Here is a 7,466-nt window from a genome sequence, read left to right on the forward strand (position 1 = left end):
GTTTCGAGAGGGAACGCAAAAAATCTGACAAATATTTTTTCCTCCCACCCCAAATTTTTTCACTCAGTCTGATTTTTTTCCACCACCATGTCCCTTTAGGGGCTCCGTAGGAGGCAAGGACAGAAATTAATGAACTTTTCCATTAAGGAGTGATATTTGATTAATTTCCAGAATCAAATTCTTACATTTTATTCAGTAAATCAATAAATAAGACACTATAGGGCAGTTACCAATCAAGTGAACACAGTGTGCACAAAAACTGCACCCGAAGTGACATTTACACTGTAATTACAATTGCATGAATATTTTGACATTAATGTTTTAAATATAAAAATCTGAATATGAAAGGTTGTAAAAAAAAATGAAATGATGTGCCTGCTTTTAAAGCGCTAAAACTCGCATACAGTGTATGTTTCATTCATACTCAAAGCCGCAGGGCGCTCTCGCGCTGAAAGTCCAAACTGGATTCATAAGCTGAATAAAAAGCAGAAACGTAAACACAATAAACACATGATTGCAACAATATATGGTTTATGTGTGTTTTTCACGTCATCTCCAGGTAATATGTATAGGAAAATACAGGAATAAAATATTATAGAATATAAATTTATTCTCGAGTGTGACGCACTCTCGTTTGAGTTAATTATGTGCTGTATGCAATTTGACCAATGTTTATATGTGAATAAATGCGTAAATTAAAATCTGTTTAACGGCCGATCATGTCTTGTAGAAGGCTTTTGTGTAACACTTAAGGTGACATTTTACAAACCTTACGTTATCCTTAGGAAAATGACAGTTAAGGGGCTTTATGCAACACTTAATGGGTTTTAAGGGATACTTAAGATAAATTCTAAGGGTTTATGACGTTTCACCTAAAGAAACCCTTAAGTAACATTTAAGGGATATTTTCTGGACTTGGGAACATTTCAGTTGCGTTGCTGTCTATGGAGGGTCAGAGAGCTCTCAGATTCCATCAGAAATATCTTAATTTGTGTTCCGAAGATGAAAGAAGGACTTACGGGTTTGAAACGACAGGAGGGTGAGTAATTAATGACAGAATTAAAATTTTTGGGTGAACTATCCCTTGAATTGCAGATAATGAGACAGTTTCAGCAGAGTCAACAGCTTTGTATGCCATGGTCTTGTGAATATGGTGCTGAATTTGCCAGTATCTTCAGGGTGTCCGCGGGTCCTTAAAAAGTCTTAAATAACGTTTTCCTATATAGGTCGAGCTACAGCTGATCAGCCTTCTAGCTAGTTTAAAATGTTTTTTTTTTTTCGACCGGACCGGATTATTTCGAAATAATAATAATAATAACCAGCGAAGCATGGAAATATGAGAATGATTCTTCTAATTTTATTAGCCTATATTCAATGTAAACAGCGATTTATAATGGATAGTGTATGTATTTCTGGTATCGAGGTCACGCTATTGAGGCTCACTCTGTTTGTCTTTTTGTGAGAGACTTCAAAACAAATGAGCGTAACAGCACACAAACTCAGAAGAAACACACTGAGGTAAAAATTCAGAATGTTTAGTTTATTCATAACATGATATAGTTAACATTTTTCTAATTTACATTAGATCTCTATCTTTAAGCCCTTTCAAGCCACAAGCTTTTGAAATCTTGATGTCAAAATCCAGCATTTTTCCAAAAAACCCTGGCGCCTAAAAGGTTAAGCTGATAGAACACTGATGAAAATATTCCTTCAGAGTAAATTGTTTGCACCACCAAAAATCTTGGTGATGCAGTGCTTTTGTGGGGATATTTTGAATGGAATATTGTCTTCTGATATGAAAAGTTCACTGTGTATCTTAGTAATAAATATAATTTATGATGATATTTTGTTTTCTTTTTACATTAAACACATTAAATATTACATATATGTATGTAATATAATGTGTATTTCCATTACAGGTTTAGGTCTTAAATTTCATATAAGGTGGTATTAAAAAGGTCTTAAATTTAACTTGTTCATGTCTGTAGAAACCCTGATCTTAGAAGGTCAAATGGTTGGGACTTTGTCATGTAATGGTACAGTTGATATGCTTTATTTGAACCACAATGTTTTTGTGTCAGCAGAACGACTTCTGTTAGAAAACAGTACAGTGGTGCCCCTGTCTCCATTCCAGCAGATAATCTTGGAGGAGACTGACAGAAATGCAATATTGACCATGTATCACCAGATGTACCCTGAAAATTGCATAACTGAGATTGAACGTTTTGCCAAGACATGCAAAAGGGTAACCTATCTTATTGTAACTTATTCGATTGATGGATCTAGAGCAGAAAGGTCAGCATGTGTATATGCTAAGTGGTGTGGAAACACTAACAGGTCTAAACAAGTACATTCTTGCCTAAAAAAAAAACTCTTAAAACTACATTCCGTGACACAAAAACAGTATTATTTTTACATTTTTGTGGATTTGGGTGTCCGTCATGACACTCGCTGTGAGAAATACGGGAGGGTAATCCGAGATACACAGTCAATGATCAGAACACGAGAAAAAACAGACAAGGCAAGACTCAGATAAAACTAGAAAACTAAAGCAGGCTTCGTAAGGTAGCTATCAGCTAAACAGTGATATACGCTAAACAATACTTGGCAGTGAGAGAGAGGAAGTCCATGGCTTATGTAGGGTGTGTGATTGGCAGCAGCTGTGTGTCTAATCAGTGCAATGGATGCTGGGATATGTAGTCCGGGATGACATGCAACAGTTTGTGTAGTGTGAGAGTCAATGTAACGAAAGGGTGACCTCTGGTGGCAATTGGACGGAAGTCTATGGACAGGATTCGTGACAGTTCCTGTGGCGATACCAGTACAATATCTCACGGTTCTCAACCAATCAGATTTGAGAACCAGAACGAACTGTATTATATATATTATATATAAAAAATCTTGAATATATTAGTAGAGTCCGTTGCTATGGCGCAAAGAGTGCTCCATTTATAATCACTAAAAGCTGTCACTCATCTTAGTTCATCGTGATCTCACAAAGTATATACAGTATGGTTAAGGCGACTGGTATAGTGGTCTGTTGGCATCTCCGTGTGGTCCTGTTTGGTATTGCAGCTTGACTTGTAGTTATAGAAAATGCTCATGTACATTTTTTTCCTCACAGTTTTGTGGTGCACTGTATACATAAATTGTGAGTTATTACAATTAAAAATTTTTATTTATCTGGAAAATGTTTGCAGAAAATATAGTTTTGTGGGAATCATCCTCAATCTTGAACTTGGTAAAACAATTATCTTTATTTAAAAATGTTAAAGTCCTAATAATAATAATAATAATAAGTTTAATTTATATAGCGCCTTTCCCAAGCTCAAGGACGCTGCACAATGACAAATGCAAATAAACAATCATGTCATACATAGATGGACAAGACATTTGCCAAGTCCATAACGTTGCAGTTGCATACCACAGTAATAATACAGTATCATAATCACAATCACAAAAAAAACATAACAGGTAATATTGGTTGAACATATAGGTTTTGAGTTTAGACTTAAATTCGTGGAGTGTGGTTATTGTCCGAAGACAGTGGGCAATGTGTTCCAAAGTTTGGGAGCCATAACAGAGAAAGATCTACCTCCCATAGATAATAGGCGAAATCTCGGAACACAAAGAAGTTCATCTCCAGATGATCGAAGTGTACGAGAGGGAATATATGGAGAAAGCAGGTCAGACAGACAGGTAGGTGCAAGACCATGGAGTGACTTAAAGGTAAGCATAAGAATTTTATAAATGATACGAGAGGACACAGGTAGCCAGTGGAGGTTGAACAGAATAGGAGTGATATGTGCAGATAAGTTAGCATTCTCGCAGCAGAATTTTGAATATATTGCAATCGAGAGATGGAGCGTAATGGTAATCTGGAAAAAAGAGCATTACAGTAATCAAGGCGGGATGTGATTAAAGCATTTACTAGTAATTCAGCATCTTTTGGGCTGATGAAGGAACGGAGTTTGGCAATACGGCAAAGTTGAAAAAATGTAGCTTTGTAGAGCTTACTAATATAAGCATCTAGGTTTAGAGAAGAGTCAAGAATGATACCTAAGTTTTTAACTGTGGCAGATGGAATAATTGATGTGGCTTCGAGGTCAAATCTAGGGGCATTTGTTATGTTTTTTGTTACAGTTGGGGGCCCGACAAGTAAGATATCTGTTTTAGTCAAATTCAAACTGAGAGAGTTGGAGCTAAGCCAGGTCTTTAACTCATTGACGCATGACAATAGAGATGCAGTCTGGTGAATAGAGTCAGGTCGGCAGGAAGTGTATATCTGAATATCATCAACATAGCAGTAGTACTGTAAACCGTGGCGGCGAATAATTTGTCCGAGGGGCATAATATAAATAATCAATAATAATGGGCCTAGGACTGAGCCCTGTGGCACACCCTGTTTAAGAGGGACAGAGGGAGATTTATAGTTATGTATGGTGATGTAGTATTGTCTGTACGTCAAATATGAGGAAAACAGGATAACGCAGCTCCTGAGATGCCAATCTCTGAGAGGTGCATGAGTAATAGCTTATGAGAGACAGTATCAAAAGCTGAGCTGAGATCGAGTAGTAGAAGTATAGAAAGGAGGAGGTCGTTTATAACCCTTTCTAGAGCAGTTTCAGTACTGTGTTGCGAACGAAAATCTGACTGAAATATATCAAAGTGTTCATTGAGAGTTAGAAATGACTGCAATTGAGCGGCAACAACCTTTTCCATGATTTTTGAAACAAACGGTAGGTTGGAGATTGGACGATAATTAGTGTAATCAGTTGGGTCTAGATTTGGCTTTTTAAGAATAGGAGTAACAGCAGCAGTTTTAAGTGAAACTGGAACAGTGGCAGAAGTAAGAGACATGTTTACAAGATGTGAAATTGGAGCAGAAATGACAGAGGTGCAGTGTTTCAAAAGGAATGTTGAATGTTATCATACTGGCAACTATAAATTGCCAGTATGATATGTGCAATGTAACCTTCCTTTCTTTTCCTAGCTCGTTGTTTTATGTCCTGGAACAATGGCAGAGGTAAGAGACATGTTTACACGATGTGAAATTGGAGCAGAAATGACAGAGGGGCAGTGTTTCAAAAGGAATGTTGGTGCAGGATCAGCCCGGCAGGAAGAAGAATTGGATTTCAGTATTATTTCACTAATTAAGTTGGGATTAGTCAAGGAGAAGTTATCGAGTGTTTGAATAGACCGAGCTAGCTCACAAGTAGAAGTGGTCAGTTCTACACCAAATGTCCCACATAAAGCGTCCAGCTTACCCTCAAAATGGCGTAAAAAAGAACAGCATAGATCGTCAGATTCTCGTTGAAAGGCATTATGCATGGGAGCCTGAACTAGCCTATTCACCGTGCTAAAATTGATTTAGGCCTATTGTTTGCTTTGTTAATAATTTTGGAAATATAGGAAGAGTGAGCTGTGTTCAAGGCAGTCTTATAGTGCTTAACATGATCTGAAAATGCCTGAAAGTGTACAGTTAAACCCGTTTTCCTAAAAAGGCATTCAAATTGCCTGCCTTTTGCTTTCATAGCACGTAGCTAATCGATAAACCATGGAGAGGAGTGGGACATGGGAACAGACCTAGTCCTAATTGGAGCATGCTCGTCTAAAACATCAGCAATAGCAGAGTGATACAAATCAGATATCTTGGATGGACAGGTAAAATTGAAAACATCAGAAATAACAGATGAAGCAATAGAGGCAGTAAATGTATCAACATTGATAGCATTGAACTTACGATAAGAAATGGTTATGTTGTCAGTACATTTGGTTGGATAAGTTAGTGTAAAGTCAAAAGTAATAAGCTTATGATCAGAAATAGGAGTAGCCAGACCACTAATGGAGATATTGTTCAAACCAGATGTACAGACTAAGTCAAGCGTATGACCATGAGTGTGTGTAGGGAAGTTGACGTTCTGATAAAGATCAAAGCAGTTCAGAACAGTCTTTAGTTGAGTACTATGAAAACAGTGTGTATCAACATGGATGTTAAAGTCACCAAGTAAGATGACCTGGGCTGATGATGCACAAGTAAGCGTTAATAGTTCACTGAGTTCAGAGAAAAAGTCATTTTGCTGTTTGGGTGGTCTATAAATCAAAATAATTGTGAGGGAACGATTTGAGCCGACCTTCAGAACCATGTATTCAAAAGTTGTTTGCCAGGTCTCAGTAAGAAATAACATGTCCAAGTCGGTATCCGCAATTAGTTCGTTTAGATAGGGGCCCTTGTCTTAGATGGAGCGACAGTTCAGCAGAGCAAAGTGGTTAAGCAGTACTCCTATGTTGTTGGTGAAGTTGACGTTTGACTCTGACTTTTTTACACAGACAAGCGATCGCGATAGATGACAGTCTCTTGGTAGACGTTTTGATTTAACCAAAGCTCTGTTACTAGACCAGATGCTCGGAATAGCAGTAGGTTTTGGCTGCTGAAAGTTAAAAATCCTTCTGACTGAGCGATGCATGTAACACGGACGTCGGATGATCCCGAGCGAGTGGCAATGCTCGTATGTCACAGAGTCGAGGCATGAGTGCCCATCCAGCACCCGGAGTTCGCTAAACAGGTATCCAAATTCCATTTTGGAAGGTAATCCAAAAGTAGTAAAGAGAACGTCTCGGTTACATATGTAGCCCTTGTTCCCTGAAGGAGGTAACAGAGACGTCACGTCGTATGACCGACGAATTGGGATCTCGCTTAGAGAGACCAATCTACTTCGAGTGTAACTAAACGAGCCAATGCTCATTGGCATGCGATTATTGCATCCAGCTGCCACTGATCACAGCATGAGTATAAGTAGGCAGCTGGTGCAGCGCATATTCAGGTTTTCGCTGAGGAGCCGAGCCGGTGACCCGGCCGCTCAGCGGTGGTACAAAAGATGTGGCGATGGGACGTGACGTCTCCGTTCCCTCCTTCAGGGAACGAGGGTTACATACGTAACCGAGATGTTCCCTTTCAGTCGGTCACTCTCGACGTCATGTCGGATGACTGACGAATTGGGATCCCTACCAAAGGGCCACAGATACTGCCCCTTCCAGTGTCCTGTGGAAGCCTCTTGCGCCCCTTCGTTTTGGCGTAGGCCGGGGTTCACCACAAGAAGACCAGCTACTGCTGCTATGGCACTACCCAATGAGTAAGCCGTGGAGGATTTTGCCTTCTCACCCCCCTAAGGAACCTGATGATCAGGTCATGCTTCCCCACCGACTTCCCTTCTACGGGGTCGTGGTTGGCAGCAATCGCAGCCACATAGACTCCTTCGCTCCAACCCCTGCTGCAGAAAGGACAGCACGACTCTGATCGGACATTTCTGGGGGTCTTCTCAGTTAGAAGAACACCACTCGACGAACAGGTTCCACTTCAAGGCGTAAGCGTGTCTCGTAGACGGTGCTCTCGCCGAAGTGATGGTGTCAACTACCTCTTGGGGTGGGTCACCTAGAACCTCCGCGTCCCGTCCAGGGCCCAGCCA

This window comes from Sinocyclocheilus rhinocerous, unplaced genomic scaffold, assembly GCF_001515625.1.
Source record: "Sinocyclocheilus rhinocerous isolate Xijiao unplaced genomic scaffold, SAMN03320098_v1.1 scaffold1531, whole genome shotgun sequence".
NCBI lineage: Eukaryota > Metazoa > Chordata > Actinopteri > Cypriniformes > Cyprinidae > Sinocyclocheilus > Sinocyclocheilus rhinocerous.